The following is a 25245-nucleotide window of genomic DNA, read 5'->3' on the forward strand; positions in this document are numbered from 1 at the left end:
AGCTTTACCAACAATTTCTACTTTTGTTTCCTATTTCAGCATCAGTTCTTCAGGTTTTTATTTAGTAGTTAACTCTGTTTTGTTTCTCTCTCCACAGATGCTGCCAGACCTGCTGAGTTTCTCTAGAATCCTCTGCATTTATTTCACATTTCCAGCCTCTGGAGCATTTTGTCTTTTACTCTAATGCAACTTTGGCCCAACAGTACAACCCCGAATTTCATGTTTAAATTACAAAGTCCACGTATTGCCTGCCTTTTCTTATTTTGTCCCCCTTGTTGGGTTGGTGTGTGATGCCTCGCTGAACTACAATCCCCAGAATGCAGCGGAGACGGTAAGTCTGGACATTGATCAATAGGAAGGTGGGAAACCCCACCTCCTCTTGCCATTGATTGGAGCCAGGAGTAGCCAAAGCCGTGCCGGATTGGGGGGGACCAGCTCCACGCTATTGGTAGGAAGGGGTGTCAATCAGGCAATGTACCTACACTTCCTGCTGTCAAATGGCCAGGGGGGTGGAGGAACTGACCAGCTGGAAGCGAGTGTCAAGTGTCTGTGAGAGAAACAGAGACGCTCAACTCTGCCATATTGAGCAATGGATCGCTCAGCACAAATGCGCTTGTAACCTGGCAAACAGCAAAGGCAGCGAGAGAACTACAGCAGGCGCTCCTTTCTTGCAGAGGAGATGATTTAGAGTGAGTTCAGCAGCCGCCAGTATTATCTTTGCTCAGCGGAATGCAGGAGATACCTTGAGACAGAACATTCAGTGGAATGACAGTGGACTGCGGTGACAGCAGAGGGAGCGGTGAGTTAGTGTCGCTGGTCCGGTGCTATCAAAATAAAGGGGTGGGAACAGAAACGGAGAGAAATATTATTGTAACAGGGTGCGTTGTATGTGTGGGAGAACTGGAATTGTGGCTGGACACCTGCACCTTTCTCTATTGTTGCGCCTCTATCATTCATAGATTTTAACCACAAAGAAGACAGCGCAGTAATTAATCTTTCATTTTAATTCAGTACAAACGGGAGCATTGCATCGCCACGCTTTTGTGTGGAGTGTGCTACTGTCAGCAACACAAAGGTTCTCATTTCCTCCAGCACTTTCTCATTGCGGATAATAGAACGAGGTGTTGCTGTGTGTGTGTCTGAGCATCCCCAATATTTGACCTAGCTTGTGACAGGAAACTTTAATGATAATCCCAGTTCCTTGGTGTATTTGTGTGTACTGTATAGCGGCTTTGTTTTACACTGGGGTTTGAGGTATTTGTTAATGTGCAACAGCAGTTGGGTCCTTTTGTGTATTAAATGGAGATGATTATTGACCCAGTGTCCTTTTAGGTGTCACGGCGTTTCGACGGGGCAATAATGTGTGGAATATATTTGGATGAAGTTCGTAATCTTGCTACTGCACATAACGAGCTTAAAGGATTTGAGTGAGAGTTCCTACTCTCTCTGTATGAACCGCACGCCTGACCGTAGTGAATGTAGAAGTAACATTTACAGCAAGTCTCTCTCGTCCCTATTGTATCGGATTCTCGCTGCTCTAGCGGTATTCGCCTGCAATCTCCTTCCCCCAATCCTCCACCCCACAACCACAATGAATCGTTCGGGTTTTTTCTGCTTTTTGAATGGGAATTTTGACGAACTCTTCCTTCCCAATACGATTAGCTTCATAGACTTAAACCTCCGCTAGCACCCCCTACCCACTCAACAAAAGAACATGGCATTTTGATATTGAAAACAAAATATTTGCTGTCCCTTTCGGTCAGCAGGCTTGATGTGAAATTGCACATGCAGCACGCCAGATTGTGTATTTTTTTTGTTCTGTGGAAATAACAACAGTTTGGCAGAAAATGGTTGCACCTGTCATTTGTTCGTGTGTGTGTGTGTGTGTGTCGGTGGGTGGGTGGAGTGTGCACGGTATAATCTCCCATTAATACCTGGACTCTTTGAGTAATTCTGAAACAATCTTCTTCCCTGGCCGTAACAACGTGACACTTCATCTATCTGGAAGAAAGACCTATATTTAAGAGCGTTACATCCTCTCTCCTGTCCAACTATTATCTACGTTATAATAGGATAACAAACCCCTCCATTGTGAGAGAAATGTCAGTGCAGATAAATTGATTTTGTTATAAAAATTCATACCTCTTCTGGCTTTGTTCCTTTCACGTTTTAATCTTTGTAGATATTAATCTTCGAAGACTGTACATGAGAAATTTTAAAATATTCACACGTTTAAGAAAGCCTTTGCATAAATTGAGTGCACGGAATTAATATTTGAATGTAATAGTTGAATATTTTCCATTGAAGTCTGCCTGTGAAGAAATGCTCTCTTTAAAGGGGAGATTGGAAGATATGAAAAAGGAAGGTGTTATGAAAAGTACAATTTATTTTAACTGTAGCCATTTTAAACCAAATAACTGCATTACTGCATTTGACCAACATCTCAGGGACGTGAATTTTTGTGGGAAAAAAAAATTAGGAGCTTTAGAAGAACTGGAATTTGAATTGATTTTTCAGACACCATCATTGTAAAACAGGTATTTTTGGAGTGGATACAAAAATGGATTTTTGGGAGATCGATCACTATCTGTATGGAAAGAATAAATGGCTAAATTGCATGTTTTAATGACACAATTTGGTGTTTGTTTTAGTTCTAAGGAGGGAAAATATGGTGAACGAAAGGATTTAAAATGTGAATGGTGGGGGCCAGGAATAGCAGGAAGTTTGGTGTTAGGGAATATCACAAAATAAAAGCTGAAAGCTCACAGGATTTTAAAAAAATAAACACACTTTTGTGTCTTTAAATGTTTTTGTTTGTATTTCCTTATTGTTTTTCTACTGGACAATACAGAATGAATAACGTTGAACAAAAAGGACACTTTTAAATCTTGTTTTCATCAGGATGACACACAGAATGTCAAATTTCAAGGCACTATAATTTATGCTGTGTGATAGACAGGATGGCTGATTGTTGGCAAATGCATTTTGATTGGCCAGTAATGAATCAGGGAATACCTACCGCTCAAACTTTTGCTTGAATTCGGTGAAAGGCAAATTGAACTGGTCTAAATAGGAAATGTAACAGGGTCCCCCATGCTTTTAATTGTTTGAAAACATGCAATGCCTGGACATTGCTATTCTGTTTGCAGAGGTCAAGAGTCTGCACATGAAAGCTTGTGGCTCCTTGCAAGGTGTGATTGAGTCACTTCGTGAGCCCAATTGACAATCATTCATTGGTAGATTGAACAGAACAGAATTAGCTTTATTGTCATATGTACTCGAGTGTGTACGGTGAACGGTTTACAAGTTGCCACTTATGGTACTATCTTACCTATAAAGGTAGCCAGGTGCAGATTTTTAATTACAAATTCTTAGGGAAAAAAATAGAAAAATAAAGAAATAATAAATTCAGAATAACAGTCCTTCCATGCCAGTAGTTATCCTCTAGTCCACGCTGGACCTGGATTCCAGACCACGCCATGCTCTACCTCAAGGCTTGAGGATCATCTGAGAATTAAATCTCAAGACTGACTAACCCGCAATACCCACATCTCACAAGTGAGTTTAAAATATTGATAGTAAATCTAATTCTTAATATGGAGAGCAATGGCTTGCTGGTGGTATTGTCTTGAACAAATGGAGCCAACTTTTCTTCCTTGAATTTCAATAAAAATTTGGATGATAACTGTTCCAGGATGCATCCTCCCTGACAATGTCTCGACTAATCACAAGCCACTTGCTGGCCTTTTTCTTAGGCAGTATAAATAGTTGTTCCCTTTGAAATGGTGATTTCTTGGAAATGTTCTGATGATTGACACAGGAAATGCTTTGACAGCATGTCTCTTCTTATCAGCAGAGTTAAATTTCTTCATCTGTAACTGCTCATGAAGGCAAGATTTTCCTGCCAACCTTACAAGCTCTGAGCAATTTTGCCTGGAGGTAGAATTGTAAAGAGAAATGTTCCACTTTGTTTTCCTAAGTTAACAGTGATTAGAAAATACTTTTTTATTAAATGACAATTTTAAGAAATAGACTTGGAGTAGGCCATTCTGGTATTCAGTAAGGTCATGGCTGCTCTTCTCATTTCCTCCTTGGTTCCTGCATTATCCTTCGTATTGCAAAAATCTTTCATAAGGTATAAGTGAAACAATCTGTCTTAAATGTACACACCGAGAGAGCACCCAACTCTGAGGCTGATAATTCCAAAGATTCACAATGCTTTCAGTGAATATATTTTCTTTTCATCTGAGTCGTCACCACCTTCTAAAGGACAGTTAGGGATAGGTGATTAATATTTGTACCCATACTGAAAAGAATTTTTAAAAACAGATCCAAAATAGCTGAATATTTATTCTGTGATTTGTGGACTCACCATCTACAGCAAGCAGCTTCCCAGAATTAATCCTGTCAAATGTTTTTTGGAATTTTATATTCAATAAGAGTGTATGTGATCGGGATACTTACACAACTCCAAAGTCTGACTAACATACGCTTGGGCAGGGTCAGATGTTTTGTATGTGAGCTAAGAATCTTGTGAAAATAAATTTGGGCAAAATTTCAAATTGAAATCTTAATTCCTACCTGATTCTGATTAACAAGTAGTATAAAGGGAATGGTGTTCAGAAAAACATATGTTCTGTGGCCAGTATTGTCAATCCATCATGCCACACAATGTTACCTATCTAAATGAACCATTGAAAATTGGCGATAACAAGTACTACCAATTTCCTTACTAAATTACATATTTTCTGTATTACAAGTGTTATGTGCATGTAAGTGCTATCCTTGTAGTAACAAAAGTGCACATCTCCTTTCAATTGAGTTTACTGTTCTAATCTGCCACAAATATTAAAAATAAACATAATGTAGGAGTCTGACACCATAACTAGATATTAGGGCGAAGGATTTTTAATTTACTTTAAACAACAGTGACATTGCCAAACACTAGAAATCTTCTGGGAGAAAGTGAGGACTGCAGGTGCTGGAGATCAGTCAAGCATGTGATGCTGGAAAAGCACAGCAGGTCAGCAGCATCTGAGGAGCAGGAGAATCGATGTTTCAGGCTTAAGCTCTTCATCAGGAATTGAAATCCTCTGGACCTAATTGTCTCTATCTTAGAGATGTAAAAGAAGTGGTCACAGAGAGAAGAATGCATTGCCTTTGAACGTCTGGAATTTTTTAGTGGTGGAAATATCTTGCAGCACTGGAGGTAACAAGTGAAACTTTGCTTCTTTTGAGAAAGGAAGGAGAAAAAGGGAAAACAGAACCGTAGGCAAAAATCTGAGCAAGGGTCACTGGCCCTGAAGTGTTAACTTTGCCTTCTCCGCAAAAATGCGGTCAGACCTGCTGAGTTTCTCCAGCAATTTCTGCTTTTTTTTTCCAAACCATAGGCCAGTTAGCCTGATGAATAGTGGGGAAAATTTGAGAAAGATGGTGACGAGAAACTTAAAGCCTAATATGATTAGGTAGAGTCAGATTGCTTTCTGACAGGGAAAGGGTGTTTACCAGATTTTTTTTTTGTGTGGGTGCAGTTAGATAATAAGGAATCAGCAGATGTCATACATTTTAAGTTTTCACAGGGCATTCTAAAATATGCTGCACAAGATCTCAGAAGATGCATGGGATTGGGAGAAGGTACTGTTTTTAAATTGAGGACAAGTTAATGATCAGAGGATGGGGACGAGGAAGGAAAGGATCATTTCTTGGTTTGCAGGTTGCAGTTAGTGGGCTGCTGAAAGGAGAGGTGTGTGGAGCTTAGTTATTTATGATCTATATCAATGGTTAGCGTTAGGGGATCACGTGTAATCATCCAAAACTGCTGATGAAACAAAACATGTTGGGAAAATAAGCTGTGAGGGTAATGCAGAATGGCTGCAAAGGGATAGAGAGATGCTCAACGAGTAAACAGCTGCGAGCAGAGGGAGAGAATGATGTGGGAGAAATGTGAAATTATCCATTTTATTAGAATAGTTTTCAAAAAGGTGAGAGAGTAATTAATGTTGGTGTCCTGAAGGATTTGAGCATGCAGAACTCACCACATGTTACCTCACAGGTACAGCAATAATTCAGAACGCAGTTGCTATGTTACTTTTTACTCAAGGGTGGAGGGTCAGTGTATTAACAGTAAGGAAATCTTATTGCAGTTATACAGGATTTGGAGGGGGGGGGGGATTCCTAACAGAAGTGCTTTGTACAGCTTCAGCCTGGCCTAAGATATATTTGGGGGATACCATGAAGATTCCTGGGGTGAGAGAACTGTTATGAGAAGAGATTGAATAGAATGGCCCATTGGGATGATCTCATTGAAGGGTATATGATTCTCAGAGGAACTAAAGTGTAGATGCTGGAAGGAGATTTCGTTTGGCTAATAATTTTGAATCGGATTATTTTTGGGAGCTTTGCCAAGCCATTTTTTTCAAAATGATGCAACTTCAGGTTTCAAACATCTCTGAAAATTAAAATGGGAAAAATATATTTATTAGTTTTATTTTGGAATCTGGAATCTTCTGTCTGAATTACTTAACTCCTTATCTCCTCAAGCTCTGATAGTATACTATGTAAAACCCACAGCTGTTTGCTTTGGAGGTGTATTTTTTTTTCAAAAGCATGACAGCAGTTCTTTGGAGCTAAATTTGAGTATAATTATATTATAGTATATATCTCACATACTTTGGATGTTTATTTCAAATTAGTTCTTCTGGTTTTGTAACCTGAGACTGGATTATTTCCCTTTTCATCTCTCCTTTTGATGAAGACATTGATTTTTTTTTTGCTGGGGTACAAATCCACATGCACCTTCCATCTGTCAATACTGCTCATCGGCATCAACTGAACGTGCCAGCAAATACATTGAACATCAGTCAAGACCGACTCACATGAATCAAGTAATTTGATATCCAGTAACACATTCACTTCCAGTAGTTGCCATTGCACAGTGTGGTAAACATGAGAACATTTAAAAATGAAATTTTCACCATACAGCAGTAAATTGGATTGAGAATGCACAAGTTGACTGCTGGCCTGGTTTGGCAGTTTGGGTCCAAAAATTGAGCAATGCTAAATGAAGTCTGCACTTAATTATTCTGAGGCGTAGACTTGTCTGGCAATGAAATAATTTCACTAGATTAGTACTTTTTTTTTCTCCATTCCCTCAGTACATTTTTATACGGGTATGATTTATTCGTAGGATTCATAAAAGTATATTACAAAAGTTCAAGTTTGACATTACATGAAGTGACATTACAAAGAATTAAATTGCTTCCGACACAGTACGTGGCACACTGATGTGCCTCACTACACTTAACAATTACAGGTTGTATTTACAATAAATCCAGTGGTGGATTAGAAGGTTCATTAGGTGTTCGTCTGTGAGAAGAATTAATCCTATAAATAGCCTATTAAACCTTCATGTCATAGCTGTAGCATGCAAAAGGGTCTTTTAAAAAAATAACTATTCATCCTGTGGAATATGGCCCTTTTTTTTTATCTCAACCTAAAGGAAAATGTGCACTGCTTCTCACATTGACTGAGGGGTTGCATACGGTCATTGTAATTGACATGTGCTGACACAGAACTAGCTGCAGATTTGTATTTCAGTCATCGGCCCTACCCTTGTTTTCCTGAGCCAGCCTACTTGTAAAATTGTGGCTTCTTGAATTATTTATAAATTACAATTGTGGTGTAATAAATATGTCTGAATACTTATTTTTAATGAAGGACGAATGCCTACTCAGGAACTCGCGAAGAACTCTAGGGGGAATCGTGTAGATGCAAATGTAAAAGAAAAATTTTCTTAATTTACGAAGACCAATAAATTCTTTGACCATAGTCATGCAAGCACTACCGCAATTTGAATTGTATTCAAATACAATTGGCATGAATTGATGGGCAATTGTTTTATATCCACCTAAAAGTATTTATCCTTTCTGCTTCATTTCATGTAGAGTTATTGCCAGCTGTCCAATAGAGTATTTTTTTTAAATTACACTTTTTTGTGCATGACATTAAATATAATTGCAAAAGCATAAATGGACTCATTTTATAACGTGTAATTTTAAAGTAAAGAATCATGCCAGACTATAGCAGGATTTAGAGAAAAAACAGCTTGCGCTGACAAATAGTCAGTAACGTTTACAATGCAAGGCAATGTTTATCTTCAAAAAGGAAAAGATGCACCCACCTTTCCCTGATCTACAATGACACAACATACAGGCCAGACTCATCAGTAACCACAGCATAATTGGGCCATCTATGCAGATGTGGCTGCAGGCTTGAGCTCTGGGTACCTTGTAAAGAGTGGTTTGTCTGCTATCAGGTGGTCCCCTCAGTATGGAGCTTGTGGGAGGAGCTTGAGGAGAGTTAACATTTTCATATGGTGCAAGTATTCTTTGTAAATTTTCACAAGGAATGATTTGAATAAGAGCTATATTTGCCTATTCAGTAAATGATGACATTTGGAGATGGATTGAGTCTGAGTTGATAGATCAGCTCTTTGCTTCTCTGTATTTTGGAACTCTGCACAGGCAGACACTCATCCATGACCATTCTGGCTTTAATGAAGGAACAATTGATATTGCTGCTTGCATTTGAGTAGGGCAGAAGATGATGTAGGATAATAAAATCTTATGTTCACTTATTTGTTGACCACAGTTAAATGTATTCTGAGATGACTTGGCCAGTGTCCATATTCATGAGGATTCAATACCCACTTCTGTTTGAAGTCTGATGAGACTGCCTGCCTTGTCAAAGCACACTTGAAAGCTCATTAGGATTCAATGTGGTTTGGGTTACGAAAGCAATTCAGAAAAGGGTTGATGTATAGTAGTCTTCGGACTGACCGTGAGGCATCTGGCTGATTGATTTTGGTAAGCGAGAGCACTCCTCAACATGCAAGTGGCACCCTGCCTATGGATTATATCAATGTGAACTTCAATCAAATGTTTTTGGAAATCTAACTATAAAAGCCGGAATGAAAGAATCTAACATGGATTTGGAACTGAAAAACTTAAATTCAAACGCAAACAAATGTACTGTAAGCTCCCTGATCAAACAGCATTTGCAGAGTCCAGTGCAAAATAAAATATTAATTATGTTTTGTTTTAACAGGGCAATTTGGGACATATTTATTCAGTAGTAATGGGCAAGGCTGCAATTACCTCTCGTACCTTCTCGATTACCTTGAGAAGATAGAGATGGTCTATGTAGAGAGCTTGAAGAATCATTTTGATGTGATAGCCTACAACCACATGAAGCTCTGACTGTGTAGGGGAGGCAGGTCTTCTTTCCCCTGAGCACACTAATGATCTAGTAAGGTTATGATAACAGTGTTCACTCACATGACTGTTTTATTGATGATGAACAGATCACTTTATGTGGTAGAATTTGTTAATAGTGGGTACAGTTGAACCAAAATTGCAAAAGCAGCAATTTGTCATGTAATAAATTAGTGGCTTAGTGGAAACAAAGTACAGTTGGTAGAGTTTCATGCATACCTATTTTAAGAAGCATCTTATTCCAGAAGAGGAGTTTGAATAATGTTGAGAGAGAGTTAGTAGCCTGAGCCTAGATGTCTAAATGCACAGTCAAGGCAAAGAAGAGTGGCATGCACAATTGTTTGCAATCAGGAAATGATGGGCAGATTTTAAATATTTTGGAGGCTACTAACATGAAGAAAATACTAGTGAGGGTTTTAACCAAAAGGATGAGATTTTAAAATCCAGGAGGTTGGGAGCTCAAGGCTGTGGTCAGTGGGGGAAAGGGCATTGGATGACTGGAGTTTGGTGTGACATAACATTTCAAGCTGAGCTTCAAGCTGTTGAGGATAGGAAGGTGGCTCCTCAATCATCCTTTAGCCAACAAAGAGACAAGAGGAGATTTGTTAACTCAGCATGAAACATGGATTGAAACACTGATCTTAAAGTCAATATGGTTAGATCCTGCATCAGACCAACCTACCTGCTAAGCCTTAGATATCTTCCTGAGCAATTATTTTCTTTATGTACCCTTTTATATGTCTGTGTCTTGAGATCTTAATATTTTGCTGGAGTACAGAATGTGATATTATTTTGAGTTATACTGGGCTGCATGTGAAACAAGTTGCAAGCAACATTTTGTTGCTATTTCTTTTGAGGTCTTAATGCAGTCGCTAAAGGCAGTTTTTGTTTGCCTGAAGTAAAAAGCAAAATATTAAATCAGCAATGATTGGAATTAATGCAGATGATTTGCAAACTTAATCTTGAATTATTTTGTTTTCTGTTGTGCCAGAGTTCAAGAGGAATGGATAAAAATAGCACTGGGACAAATTTTAAGGATATAATCCTTTTATTGAATCTTGCAGCTTTTACAGTCATTAATCTAGGGAAAGCAAAACACTGGATATTATTTGCTAAAATAAGTCTGGAGATTGATTATTGATGATAAAATGCTGTAAATTAATTTTATGATGTAGGATAATCCAATTCAACAACAGCTCCTATGTGGCCAGGAAATTTTCCTACATTCAACTTTGAGCATTGCCTAATGAGTGCTAGCAGTGAATTTCATTACATCCTGCGATCCTGTGTGCCAGACTTCGAAACTCTGCTGCTTCCAGACATATTTGAAATCAGTTTCTGAAAGGTATGAACTTGAGATCGTATTACATATTTTAAAAAAAACACCAGTAAACATATTGTAAAGGCTACTTTTTCAATCACTCAATGGATGGAGAAGCTTGCAGGTTTCGCAGTGGTCACACACTTGTTATGAGATTGGGGATGGGAGTTGCACACTCGGACCCTGCTGAGCACACTCCAAAGGAATTGTCTGGGAATTTTCCCATGGGGAATTCTTCTTTGCCTGGAACCTTCTGAAAGGACGCGTTAAAATCAGAGGCTTTGGATGGTTCTAATGAAATTAAGAATAAAAATTCTGCAGGAAAGGCTACACTGTTAAATCTGCAACCTACCTCCTGAGTAACTAAGAAACTGACCCCATGCTGAGCTCATTCACAACCCTGATCTGGCCCCCTGACCGACACAACCTGACGCCCATTGGCTCCCAGCTCTGCCACTGTACCTGACCACCAATTCCCCTCTGCCCATTAGACTGCACACAAGCCTCCTCCTTCCCCAAACCCAATACCTACTCTCCCCACACCCTCTTCTCCCACCCTCTGACCTGATTTCTCCAGAGCTTCTCAACCACTGAAACACTTAGCTGCCCCCTTTGTCACCTTGCACTATGGCACTCCTATCACTTCCCCAGCTCGTACCCTATCCCATCCAAGTTGGCATCCTACCCAATGGGTACTGGCCAGTCACCCTACTTACCTGGATCTCCTACCACTTGGCATCTGTCCCCTTCCTAGCTCTTTAACACTGCCCATTTACTTGTAGCAGGGGCTGGGGGTTTGACAGCAGCTGGCCGTGAGGATGTTTACATTTCAGAATACTGCCTGCTGCGAGGTTTGGGGGGACGAGGTTCTCCTTCCTCTGACAGCTCCATGCCCCAAAGAATTGTCAGATTGTCAGATTGTCAGAACAGACTCCGCAGTCCTGAGGGAGCCTCCTGCTGCCTTTTTTTTCAGAAACAGAACCAGGCTCACCTGGAAATCCTAGTCCTGAAGATGGGTTACACCTCGAAACATTGACTTCTCCACCTCCTGATACTACCTGGTTTGGTGTGTTTTCCTGGCCTCCTGCCTCTCTGCTTTGGATTCCAGCATCTGCAGATTTTTTTTTGTGTCTCAACATGAAATCTGACCCATTCATATTTCTCAGGCAGAAGAACGACACGTCCCTTTTGAACAACTTGCCATCTGATCAGCAATGGAAAGGTTAATTATCAATAAAAAGCAACTAAGTAATGGGCTGTACCACCTCCTAAAAGAGGGTTTACATGCTTTGTTGCAAAAGGATCAAACAAGAGTTTGAGCGGCATTTTAATTTCATGTCTGCCTCAAGATTAAACATTTCACAAGGCACTTTGCTGAAGGCTGATTTGTAATTAGAAACTTGAAAAGCAGATTCTAGAGCAACCATCCCCAGAGTACACTGTTCAAACTAGTTTCATACCTGCCAGCTTCGAGTGATGAAGAATTTCGAGCAGTATGAATGGGTAAGGGCTTTAGTGCACATAGAGGTGTCATTTACCAGTAGTTATAAGCAGATTGCTGTACTGATAGGATCAGAGAAAAATTAAACTAGCTTGGAACACCATTCAGGAAGAAAGGATAAAGACTTTTGTTATAATGCAACATTCTGTTCACTACCAAGTCATTCTGAATTATAAAGTTTTCTCAAGTACTAGTTGATGTTGTGTCAAAATCTATCCACCTCCCCCAACTCTCCCTCCCTCTCATTCACTATTTATCACATGCTCACTGCTGACGGCAGACTTATCATGGGACAAACCCATTCATCAAGGGATCATGCAATAAAAATAATCTTACTAGATCATAGTGCTGCTCTCTCATTCGGTTTAACCTGAGGGTCACCGTGAAAAAGTCTAGGTCACCTGAAGGAGCAGTGCTCTGAAAGCTTGTGATTTCAAATAAACCTATCGGACTATAACTTGGTGTTGTGTGACTTTGGACTTTGTCCACCCCATTCCAATACCAGCACCTGCACATCATGGCTACCATGAAGGAGGGGTTGAGAAGCAGAGTCCATCAGGTAACCTCAGCTACTGCTGTTGGCTTCACTCGAGCTAGTAGGAGAAAGTGAGAACTGCAGGTGCTGGAGAGGCAAAATGTGGCACTGGAAAAGCACAACAGATCAGGGAGCATCCGAGTAGCAGATGAATCGACATTTCGGGATAAGCCCTTCATCACTCGAGCCACCCAGCTAATTGAGCTAATCAGCCCCAATCGTGGACTCTTATCCCTATCCCTGTTTAGCTCCTGGTGTCTGCACACGTCTAGGTTACTATCTCTGTGATGTGGTGGTGTAGCCTGGCAGTCTAAGTCACTGGAACAAGCTCTCATTGCAATCTTGAGGGGCTAAAGTGGCCATCTCCTATTCCTCTCAATGTTAGCTGTAGCTGAGGAGCATACGTACTGGAGTTCAAGTTCACCTCCAGGGTTTTAGGTATAACTGTGGTAGTATCCCTCCTAGTCTAGAGGTGTGTCATAATATGTTCAAATAGGTTGTTTGAAATAACTACCACTTTAATGGTGTACACTGTGTTCCTTCTGTGCTGTTTTTGGCAGCAGGTTTGGCAGGAACAGTCTCTCTCTGTCCCGGCAACCCTCGGAAGGCAAGACAATGGGGGTGGGTGGGTTTCAACTTGTTAAAACTAATATTCCTTTAAGAGTAGACTCCTTTTTGTCTCTGGCTACAACTTCAGCCTTAAAAATTTGACTTTTAAACAAGTATATAAAAGTATTACTCTTACTGTACTTTTGTGAACTACTGCCCGATTGTTAGTATCAGTTGACCTTTAATAAACGAGTTCTCTTTTCAAATGGTGACATTTGATAGATCTTCAGATTGCTGAAATTGATTAGTTGATTAATACGGCTTGTAGGCAATACTTCAACATGGAACCAGCAATCCTGGCTTTATAAGGTGCTATGATAAAGAGCCTTTTCTGATGTAAAATTGCTGTTTTAAAAACCTGTTGGTAAATATTGACATGTTTCGGTTTTTTGCCCATGAGACTGACTGACTTGAGGGCTGCCTGCATTGCAGCAATGACAGAGAAGAAAATTGGCTGGAGAGCATTTGGGATGTCCTGAGATTATGAAAGACATTATATAACTGCATAGATTAAAGGAACTGTGCCTGGTTCTCCTCTGAGAAGAGAGTTAAAAGGGTGTTCGGTAGCAGTGTTCAGAATCCTGAAGGGGTTTGTACAGCATAGATAGAAACTGTTCCAGTCTGTGCTAGGGCTGAGAATGCAACATCACCTGACTAAGTGACGAATGAAGCAATGGAAACTTGAGAGACTGTTTGTTTCAATCAAATAGTCAAGGTCTGCTTTGTGCTGCCTATGTATTGGAAGTGGATTCAATTGAGACATTCAAATGGGTATTAGATTACTGTTTGTAAGGGTAGAATGTGCAGGACCACAGGAAGAGGCAGGGGAGTACAACCAATTGTTCTGAAGGGATGTTGTATAGGGTGATGGTTCTGAAGAGTTAATGTTCATGGTACAATGGCTCCATTGGCTGATGTCACATAGTTTCGCGGGAGAGTTCTTCTCCAGTTTTCCGAGGAACAGATTTATCTGGACCAGTTCCCTACAGTCTTGGTAATTGACCAAATGTAGTTGTATTTATTGCTATCATGCAACAAACCTCTTTTATCTAAAAACAGTGCCTTGTCTGTATACCGTATACCCTACCCTGTATATCCCTTTCCCCTGATCACCAAATAGGCTAAAGACAAAACGAGGATTGCTAGTAGCAAGCCAGCTCAAAGGTTCCATTCTCAGTGCCACTTAGTGGGACAGGTGGCAAATACCGCAAGGTATCAGGAGTGGCTATCCAGTAAAATATCTTGGTGCAGACATAGATTGAACATAGATGTAACAACTGTGTGTCCAATGCAAAATCTACCCAGACTCTAGAGGGGTACAAATTATCCTCTAGCTGAATGGAAATGTAGAATAAATTTCAGGACATCTCATGAGAGTCCAAACTCAAACCTGTCACCTATTTGTCTCTCAATGGTCATTTCATTAGATGTGTAAAGTGGGGGTTGGGGATTCTCATATAAACCTGGTACTGATGCAGCTGAGGCTGCTTTTCTCCTTGTCTGTCTAAACTGGGTCTAATCTGAGAGTGTTTGCTGCATGTTTAAAATGCTTGGTATAGCATTCCCTTGCTCAACATAAAACATCAAATTTCCAAAAAGGATTTTAAGAGGACCATAGGTGCCAAAGGTCAAAAATGGAATAATTATTAAAAAGGTATTTAGTAACTAATGAGATTTTGTTATTTGTTTCCAATCAATGGGCTGGTGAGCAAAATGAATTTTGTTTCTAACTATTTTACCTAAACTGGTTAGGAAACTTGGTTCAACAAATACATGTTGTTTAACAGCAGACCCTGTTAATGGCATCATGCATTTTCTATGATGCAGTTCCTATTTAAATGTTTCACAAAGGCACAGCGATTACTAATGTTCAACTTTAACACAGTACTAATATTGAAGGAGTGCCCTGATGGGACAACCACAACTTGCATTGAGATAGCTCCTTTTTTAAATGTTCCGAAACACTTCTCAAGAGTGCTGTCAACAAACTTCTGACACTGTCACTTCAGGCAGGTCTGGGATAAATGATCAAAAAAACGTGGTGATGAGCTAAACTTTAAGGACTGCCTTCTCTTGAAGGAGATGTAGAAGAGGATAAGAGAGGGAAACCCTGTACTGAGGGCGTGAGCAACTGGATGAGGGTGCATCTCCAATTCAGGATATGCACAAGAGCAAAATTGGAGGACTCTGTTTACCCGGACATGCTCTCCAATTTTACACAGGCTGAATGGAAATGTGTACCCAATTGGGGATGCAAATATTTTCTAAAAAGAGTTGTGATAAATCAGTAAACCTTTCAGAGGTGCCCAAAGTATGGAGGTAGGCATTTTTAAAAATACATTGCCCAGGTATATAAACTATCCTTTCACCCACAAACTTTAAACGATGACAGTTCATTTGGATTGTGGTGAAGATTTGCATGAATTCTTTATGCAAAGATATTTTACCCTGTTAATAAATAAAATTTTATCATCTAGCTCTTTATTTATTTAATTTAATGTGCCATTAGCACCAGAGACAGAGAGACAATTCCCCAGGAAAGCAAGATGTTTTGAACATTTGTGGTTCCAAAAACCAGAAGGAAATGCCATCCTCCTCTGTTAAATACTAATGCACTGTTCAATTGCTAAAGAATCTGTCATCAATTAAGTGATGTTCACACAATAACAGATTAGCAGTGCTTATGTATTTAATATTCATGCTTACATTTTCTTTTGGGGAGGGGATTTAATGTTTAATGTGATTCCGCCATTTAATTTACCTTTCCATAAATGCCTGCAGATGTCTCAAAGTAGTTCATGTTCGATTAATTCCTTCTGAATGTTCACCTGGCCTCTTTTGCTCATCTTGGTTAGAGGAGAAATATTTTGGCCAGGGAACACTCTCTGCTTTTGTTTGTCTAATGGCAAGGGAATGACTGCAGTCCCCTCTGTGTTGAGTTTAAATAGGTTCCGAGCTGAAGTCATGGAGTCCTTTGGTAACTACACTACCAACTGAGGTGTGCCAGCACCTATTGGATATTTTGACAAAGACTACCTGGCTTTGTGTTGGACAAGTTTTCATTGTTAAGGATGTTATTTGAAAAAGAATGATATCTGTCATAGTCACCAACACTGAGCCAAGCTTTTTTGACTTTTTAAAAAAATAAACCTGTTCAGGCATGTTATGGTACACCTTGAGAGCTGGTGGAACATAAACTGGACCTACTGGTTCAGAGCCTGGGGGCACTAAACCTTTTCAACTCCTCCAGCTGCCATGATGGGATTTGAACCCATGTTCCCATAGTATTAGCCTGGGCTGCTGTGCCAGTCCGTTGAAATTACGTCTACACCACTCTCTCCTCTGGGCATATTAACTAAAGGAAACCACCTCACCTACATAATCTATCTTTATAAGTGTTCAAAGTTTGTGAGCAGATTTGTAGCTCGGGTGCTCGTTGTTGTGGTTCTGTTCATCGAGCTGGGAATGTGTGTTGCAGACGTTTCGTCCCCTGTCTAGGTGACATCCTCAGTGCTTGGGAGCCTCCTGTGAAGCACTTCTATAGGACAAGCCAAACAGAGAACAGCCAGGGAATTTCTAGAGGCATGGCACTCATCCACAGATTCAATCAATAAGCACATCGACCCGGACCCAATATACCGACCACTGCAACGGACAGCAGGAACTGACAACCGGAAGTGGAAGATTCCAACCACTATAAATGCTGGAGGAAAGATCGCAGAAGCGCTTCACAGGAGGCTCCCAAGCACTGAGGATGTCACCTAGACAGGGGACGAAACATCTGCAACACAAATTGCCAGCTCGGTGAACAGAACCACAACATCTATCTTTATAATTTTGAGTTGTGGAGAACTTTGAGAGTTCTCACTAACCTGCCTTATTGAATGACACCAAACATTTCCACAAAATAGTGAGTGAGTTGAATGCTTCCACAACACAAACTCTATATCACACTGGAGGACTGCTTGACTGGTCTGTTGCTGTGTGATGGAGTGATAGTTATTAGATTGCGCAGGGATATCAGTCAGCCCACTGAAGGCCATGCTGCATAGTTAGGAATGTGTGAAAGTCACTGGCAGGAAAAGACTCACTGATCTATTTAAGTCAACTCCCTATCACAATTTCTGGTTTATTGGAGCTGGAAGCAACTCCTTCCCACTTATAGAATACTGCATACAATTCTGGTCACCCTGCTATAGGAAAGATGTTGTGAAATTTGAAAGGGTTCAGAAAAGATTTAAAAGGATGTTGCCAGGGTTGGAGGATTTGAGCTATAGGGAAAAGCTTGAATAGTCTGGGGCAGTTTTCCCTGGGGTGTTGGAGGCTGAGGGGTGACCTCATAGAGGTTTATAAAATCATGAGAGGCATGGGGAAATCCAAAACTAGAAGGCGAGAGGGGAAAGATTTAAAAGGGGCCTGAGGGGTAACTTTTTCACACACAACAGGTGGCTCATATGTGAAATAAACTGCCAGAGGAAGTGATAGATGCAGGTACAGTTACAACATTTGACAGCACCTGAGGGGTGACTTTTTCATGTGGGGTTTGATGCGTGTATATGGGATGAGTTGCCAGAAGTGGTGGTGGAGGCTGGTACAATTACAATATTTCAATGGAATCTGGATGAGTATTGGCATAGGGAGGGTTTAGAGGGTTAAGGGCCAAATGGTGGCAAATGGGAATTGATCAGGTTGGGATGTCTGGTCAGGGCAGAAGAGTTGGACCAAAGGGTCTGTTTCTGTGCTGTATGACCCCATGATTCTCTGAACAAACTCCCCTTTCCTCCTCCTGCTGCTACTCGCAATCACATTGTTTCTTCACCCCTCCCAGAAGCTATGTTGTAAGCCTCTTCTCTGACTTGGTTAGGCAACTGAAGATCACATGGGCCATTTATAACCCATAATCAAATTGTAATCACAGCCATCATCTGGTTCCTGGAAAATCCCATTAACTTGTTTTGTCCCCATATCCTATTACATTCCTTTCTTGAATAATTACCCAATTCCATTTTAAATCCAGCTACATTCTTTGCTTCAATAGTCACTAGTGAAAAGGCATTCCATGCTCTAATTATCCTTTTGAGTTTACTAATACTGATTTCCAACTTCATTCATTTAATGCAAATCTTGAGTGCCCTTGTTTATTTCCTGAGTGCCCTACTTAGTTACTTTCTAAACAGCAGAAACAGTTGTCCATTGTTTATGCTTTCAAAATCTTTCATAATTTTGAAAACTTCTCCACTGACCTCCTGCGTTTAGTCCTCTCTCTTCATAGAATGGAATCATAGAATCCCTACAGTGTGGAAACCGGCCATTTGGCCCAACAAGTCCACACCAAACCTCCAACAGCACCCAACCCAGACTAATCCCCTACCCTATCCCCATAACCCTGCATGGCTAATGCACCTAACCTACACATCCCTGATCAGTCTACCATGGCCAATCCACTTAACCTGCACATCTTTGGACTGCGAGAAGAAACTGGAGCACCCAGCAGAAACCCACACACAGTCACCTGGCGTAAATGAATTTTTTTTTGCATCTTGTCCATGGTGCATTCTCACAGCATGGTTTCTATTTTTCTGAATGGACCTGAAAGGATTGTATGCAATGATCTCAAACTCTGGTCTATCCAATGGTTTGTTCAAATTTGTCGTAATTGTTCTCTGGATGTGCGCATTGTTCTTTAGGCAAAAGTTTAATGCCCATCTGTGGAGATGATAGCAATGACCTGCCTCCTTAAACAAATGCATTTTGTGGGGAATAGGTGCACCCACAGTGCTGTTAGGAAGGAAGTTCCAGGGTTTTGTCCCAGTGATGGTGAAAGAACAGCAAAACGTTTCCAAGTCGGGATGGTGAGTGACTTGGAGCAGCCTCCTTATGTTTCACAGAATAAATCTGCCTACATGTATGTCAAACTTTGAGAGGAAGGGAGTAAATCCAGTAATAGTTGGAAATGAACAACTTGTTCATGCTGGGCTTTCAGCTTGAAGATGGCAAGATGGACTGGCATCTGCCATTTGTAATTCTTACTGGCGTTTCCTTTTGAAGCTAGTTTTTCTCAAGGATTTGCTCTTTCAATCTTTTAAGTATAGTGTGGTCTCTATTTTAAGTAAAACAAGAGCGTGCCTAGTTTGAAGGTGGTGGTGGGGGGTCACTATTGGGAGTTGATTTCCCCCGGTGAATAAGCTGCTTTGCTTGTCAAGGTGTTGGCAAAACAAAATCTCTTCAAAGTACAGCACTGAGCATGAAATCTAATTGTGAAAGGATAGAGATAAAAGGCGAGAGACAGCTTTATTAATTGTGAAAGCTGTGGAGAGTGTTGGGTATATTGAAGGGGAAATTAAGTGCTTTCACTTAGGCTGAAGAGTTAGAAATGTTGACAGTTAAATGCTATGTTGTTTACAAGTTGACTCGCTGATATGAAGTGGTGTGGCATGTTCTCTGCGTAGTTTTAATATTTGAAGGTGCATCGGAGAGACTAGGGAGGTGAGCCGTGAACTGACTCAAATTCTTCATTCTCTACCATCCTTTCAAGTGCCTGAACAAAATTTCTCATTTGAGGTATTACCTAATCTTACCATAGTTTTTGATTGTGATCTCTTGTCTTTGATCATTTCAACTTCCATCTGATCCATTGCTATCCTCATCCCAACCTTAATCTCTCCAACTGTATGATCCTCCCAACATACATTCTGTCGCTCCCTCATTCTTTCCATTTCACATGACCTCACTGGTCCTGTTCTGTTAGTTATGGATAACACCATCTCTGTCTGCCCATCTCTCAATTTGATGGCAGCTATTCTGATCCTATCGCTTAGCCTTTGGCCCTGCATTCACCATGACATTTCTGCGGCTACCAACCTGCTGAGCACACCCTCCTCTCCTACCTTTGATTAGCACACCCTATAAAAACAGTTACTGTGTTCATCACCGAGTGTTTGCCCCAGTATGACATTGTTGCCCCATTCCTGGAGTCCAAGAAACAAAGTTGAAAGAATATGCGGACACTGCTTTAGCAGGTCTGACTGGACTTTGTGTAGCTTCACCAAGTTCTGGTCTTCCCCATTAAGACTACTTGCTGTTCCAGACCATTCAGGACGCAGAGATTCTCTCCTGAAAACCATCATCTTTAACCCCTTTCTCCTCTTCCCCCTTACCCTTCCTGGGAGAGGATCGCTGATTTCTTTGTCACAAAAATTGAGTGATCTGTCTCCAATGCTACTCTCCCTTTCTCTGACCCACTTCCTGCCTGCAATTGTTCTGCAACAGTTCCACACTTGCAAAGAAATCCGCAACATTGAAAAATAGCCATCGTTGAAGAATATTGTAAGATTTAGTGAAGAATAAGAATCTTATTGCCTTACAGAGCATGAAATGTTGTTTGCTTTAAGTCACTCTGTTGTGTCTTTAGAAATACAGATGACCACCTAAATGCAGGAGTAAGCTTTTCTCAATACCCTTTAACGGTCATGTCGGAAGGCTTACAAATTTAAAACTGCATCAGTATTTTATGAAGCACCTTAGTATGTAATATGCTTTACACGAACATTATGATTAGATTCCCTACAGTGTGGAAACTGGCCCTTTGACCTGATAAGTCCACACCGGCCCTCCGAAGAGTAGCCCCACCCAGACCCATTCCCCTACATTTACTAATGCACCTAACACTATGGGCAATTTAGCACGGCCAATTCACCTGATAAAATGAAGTATGTAACACTGAGCCACATTAAGATAAAGCTGACTATAGGCTTGGTTCTAAGGATTGTTTTCATGGAGAAAAACCACCAAAAGAGTCCATGTGTAGAGAAGAATATTCCAGAGCTGAGGTAAATTAAATTGCAATAACCAGTGCTGGAGAAAGTAGAGTATTACAGCATAGCAAGAGGACCTTTTGGCCTGTTGTTACAATGGAAAGGAACAAGAGGCTGGATTTGGAAGAGTGTAGTTATGAGATTAGATTAGAATCCCTACAGTGTGGAAACAGGCCCTTCGGCCCAAACAGTACACATCAACCCTCCGAAGAGTAACCCATCCCCTTCTGACTGATGCACCTAACACTATGGGCAATTTAGCATGAGCAATTCACTTGACCTGCACATCTTTGGACTGTGGGAGGAAAACCGAGCACCCAGAGGAAACCTACGCAGACACAGGAAGAATGTGCAAACTCCCGCACAGACAGTCCCCCAAGGCTGGAATCAAACCTAGGACCCTGGTGCTGTTAGGCAGCAGTGCTAACCACTGAGCCACCGTGCCGCTGAGAATTAGAGTGGAAGGGGTTATAGAGGCAGAAAAGGCAAAGGCCAAGGTAGGATCTGAAATTTGTTCAAACCATGAGATACTTGTATTTATAGCTGGGAATAGATTTGATCAAGGGATCTGGCAGAGATATGTCTCAGGCTGTTGAGGGAGGCCACTGTTGATGTGTCTGTGAACTGGAGGACTGTTAACATTGTCCCATCCTTGAAAAGGAGGAAGGATAGACCAGGAAATTACAGGCCTTCCTGTCTAACCTCCGTTGTGGGGAAATTATTGGACTGAATTCTGAGGGACAGAACATATCTACAGTTGGAGGATACAAACTAATCAGGGATAGTCAGTTTGGATTTGTCAGGGGATGGATGAGTTTGACAAATTTCATAGAATTCCTACAGTGTGGAAACAGCCCTTCGGTCCAACAAGGTGAAATTGATGACTGCCGATGCTGGAGATTAGAGTCAAAATTTTTAGCTTGTTGCTGGAAATGCACAGCAGGGCGATTTTTCCTCCTCAGATGCTGCTGGACCTGCTGTGCATTTCCAGCACCATGCTAATCTTCAGCCCAACAAGTCCATTCTAACCACCCCCCGAGGAGCAACCCACCCAGACCCATTCCCCTTCCCTATTACTCTACGTTTACTCCTGACTAATGCACCTAACCCACACATTCTTGAATACTATGGAGCAATTTAGCATGGCCAATTCACCTAATCTGCACATCTTTGGATTGTGGGAGGAAACCCACGCAGACACAGGGAGAATGAGCAAACTCCACACAGACAGTTGTCCAAGGCTGGTCCCTGGTGTTGTGAAGCAGCAGTGCTAACCACTAAGCCACCATGCCACCCAAATATTTTGAGGAGACAATCAGGAGTGTTGATGAGGATAATGCACTTGATGTGGTTTACATGAACTTCACCAAGATTTTTGATATCTTTTTAAAAACTTCTTTCACAAGATGGAGTCTGGGTCAGCTTTTCTTACCCCTCCTTTATTGCCCAGAGGGCAGCTAAACGTCAACTACATTGCTGTGAGTCTAGAGTCACATGTAAACCAGACTCAGTAAGACAGCAGTTTCCTTCCTTAAAGGACATTAGTGAACCAGATCGGTTTTTCCTGACAATTGACAAGGTCATCACAAGATTCTTAACTCCAGATTTTTATTGAATTTAATACCTTCCATGGAGGATTTGAGCCCAGATCCCCTAGACCATTATTTGGGTCTGTGATTAATAGCCTAGCAATGATACCACAAACCATTGCCTCCCCATGATAGATTGGAGATTGTGGGGTCCAAGGTAAAGTGGTGTGTTGGGTCCACAGTTGGCTGAGCCGGAAGCTGCAGGTGATGGTAGAATGGCTGGATATTTGTTTCTTGTGGCAGTGTGAGGTTCCATGCTGGGGCCCTTACTGCTTGTATTGTACACTAATGATTTGGGCTTAATTGCAGGAAATACAATCAAGAAGTTTGTGGATGATGCAAAAATTGGTGGAACAGTAACTAGTGAGGAGTATAACTGTAAACTCTGGACGGACATCAACAACTTGTCAACTGGGCAAAGCAATGGCAAGTGGAATTCAACCCAGGAAAGTAAGAAGTCATGCACTTGAGGAGGGCTGCAAAGTCAAGGGATTACACTATTAATTGGAAGACCCTGGTGATTACAGAAGGTCAGAGGCACCTCAGTGAGCATCTGTAGGTAGTGGGGCAGATAGAAAAGTTGGTAAAGAAAACATTTTGGATACATGCCATTATTAGCTGAGACATAGAATACAAAGACCTTATGCTGGAACAATGAAAAAAATGCACTGGTTAGGTCACAACTGGGAGAAAGTGAGGGCTGCAGATGCTGGAGATCAGAGTTGAGAATGTATGCTGGGAAAACAAAGCAGGTCAGGCAGTATCCAAGGAGCCGGAGAATAGACATTTCAGGCATAAGTCTTCATTGCTGCTGATGGGCTTACGCCCGAAACCTCAATTCTCCTGCTCCTTGGATGCTGCCTGACCTGCTGTGATTTTCTAGCACCACACTCTCAATTTTGCTGACAACTGGAGTACTGAGTGCAGTTCTGGTTACCACATGATAGGAGGGATGCACTAGAAAGGGTGCAGGGGAGATTCGCTGGGATTCTGCCTGGGCTGGAGAGTCTGAGGTCTGAGGAGAGATTAAATAGGCTGGGACTGTTTCTCCTGGAGCAGTGAAAGTTGAGAGGGGTCCTGTCAGAGGTGTATAAGTTTATAAGGAGCACAGAGAGTAGACCCATAAGAGTTTTCCATTAATAGAGCAGTCAAATTCAGAGATGCATAGGTTTAAGATGAAAGGTAAAAGGATAAGTGGAGAGTTGAAAAACGTGGTGTGAGTCTGGAACATGTTACCTCCAGTATGGTTGAGTCAGAAACTTTCGTAACAGGCAGTGTTTATATACTGCATTGCAATAGCCTCCAGGTCCATAGGCCATGAGCTAGACAATGGAATGAGTGGAATGGTCACACTGGGTTGGAAGGCCCCCTTCCATGTCATAAATATCTGAGACCACATGACTAACGTGTTACTAAGGTGACGCAAGCTATTTTTAGATAAAGCTTACATTGTATACCTGATACAATTCATAATCTATACTTGGCTCCTTTTGACAACACGATTGGTGAACTCATAACAAACAAATTGCTTCACACAATTTATAACTCAATCTTTGGCCACCGTTATAAAATATGTGCTGAGTGTGGCTAAAAATGGTTGGATATTTTTTAAAATGAAATTTCCAAGTTCAGAATGTTTTAATGATCTGATAACAATAGAAATAGTTCAAAAATTGCACAGGATTGAAGGTGGATTGATTAAGTATTTTAAGCATTTGGAAATGGAAGTAAACTCTCTTCCCATCAAGTCTTAAAATGTTTTAAGTCTCTCAAGGTTGTCAGATTTAATGTGAAGATTCTGTCTGTTGAGCAATTGGTTTTGAGTGATCATAACTAATAATGGAAATCAATTGTAAGACAGAAACATCATGAGAAATTGCAGGGAAAACTCAGGGCTGTGGAGAGAAAACAGAAAACATTTTGGGTCCAGTAACCCTCCTTTAGACAGAGTACTATTGAATAATCTAATGCGTAAAACAATTTTTAAATGAAGGAAGAGGGAGTCATTAATGATCATGCATATCATTCTTCTGCACAACGAACCTAAACAAAAGGGTTAATGACTGAATCTATTTGGTTAGAATTAAGGAACAGAAAATGAGCTGGTTGTTTACTACAGACCCCTAAATAGCTACAAAAAGATAGTGGAACAAATCTGTGTGCAATCTTGAGAGAAATAGAACAATAACAATGGTGATGATATTGGCTGGGGGATGGACAAGTAAAGGACCAGGAGGGTGGAATATTCCTCGATTGTTTGCAGGAACCTTCTCAATTAGTAACAGAAATAGGAAGTGCTGGAGGAACTCAGCAGGTCTAGCAGCATCTGCAGAGAGAAGAGTTCACGTTTAGAATCTAGTGACCTTTCTCCAGAATGTTCTGACAAAATGTCACTGGACTTGAAGTGATAACGCTGTTATTCTTCCCCACAGATGCTGCCAGACCTGCAGAGTTTCTCCAGCATTTTCTGTTTTTGTTTCAGATTACCAACACTTGCAAGTCTTTTTTTTTGTTATTTTGGTTTTCTCGATGAACATTGGTCTATAGTTCAGCAAAGAAGGAAGCGATATTCTGTCTTGATCTGGGACAAGTGGAATTTTGTGG

At 40.9% G+C, this 25245-nt stretch overlaps 1 protein-coding gene across 3 annotated transcripts in view; it reads left to right on the forward strand.

Moving 5' to 3' along the window:
* The first annotated feature begins 520 nt into the window (after nt 1–520).
* LOC132825862 (ras-specific guanine nucleotide-releasing factor RalGPS1-like) overlaps nt 521–25245 on the forward strand; it is a 781992-nt gene continuing 757267 nt past the window's right edge. For all 3 annotated transcript variants that reach the window (XM_060841441.1, XM_060841437.1, XM_060841440.1), the window contains exon 1: nt 521–799. The gene's annotated coding sequence lies outside the window, so the exon portion shown is untranslated. The remainder of the gene's footprint in view (nt 800–25245) is intronic.

The sequence above is a fragment of the Hemiscyllium ocellatum genome, chromosome 21 (assembly GCF_020745735.1).
Source record: "Hemiscyllium ocellatum isolate sHemOce1 chromosome 21, sHemOce1.pat.X.cur, whole genome shotgun sequence".
NCBI classification, from domain to species: Eukaryota; Metazoa; Chordata; class Chondrichthyes; order Orectolobiformes; family Hemiscylliidae; genus Hemiscyllium; species Hemiscyllium ocellatum.